At 50.5% G+C, this 331-nt stretch overlaps 1 protein-coding gene across 1 annotated transcript in view; it reads left to right on the top strand.

Moving 5' to 3' along the window:
* The window catches only part of LOC102672225 (B-cell receptor CD22), a 162,792-nt gene that overhangs the window by 62,548 nt on the left and 99,913 nt on the right, over positions 1-331 (top strand). The window lies entirely within an intron of this gene.

Raw genomic sequence — 331 nt, forward strand, 5'->3', positions numbered from 1 at the left:
TCTTCCCAACCATTTCATTAGTCGATTAATTGAAACGGTACTACCTGTATTTCATGGCTGTTGTGCCCTTTCAAAGGATTTTCTAAAAGGGAGGATAGCTCGGGGCCAGTCTCTCCACCGGTCACCCGGGGATAGTATCCCCGTTGCAGGTCAACGTTTCCGAAACCGAGTGAAAATCCAATCTGTTTGATCCGGTGCAAGGTTGGTCGCGCACGCAGGAAATATCGCGACACTTGCGAAACACGCTCTAACAATTTGATTTCCTGCGACTCGGTCGGATGGAAAACTTTAAACCTCCCCCCCCCTTCCCCCTCTTCCTCTTCCCGACGGA

This window comes from Apis dorsata, unplaced genomic scaffold (genome assembly GCF_000469605.1).
Source record: "Apis dorsata unplaced genomic scaffold, Apis dorsata 1.3 scaffold_815, whole genome shotgun sequence".
Taxonomy (NCBI): domain Eukaryota; kingdom Metazoa; phylum Arthropoda; class Insecta; order Hymenoptera; family Apidae; genus Apis; species Apis dorsata.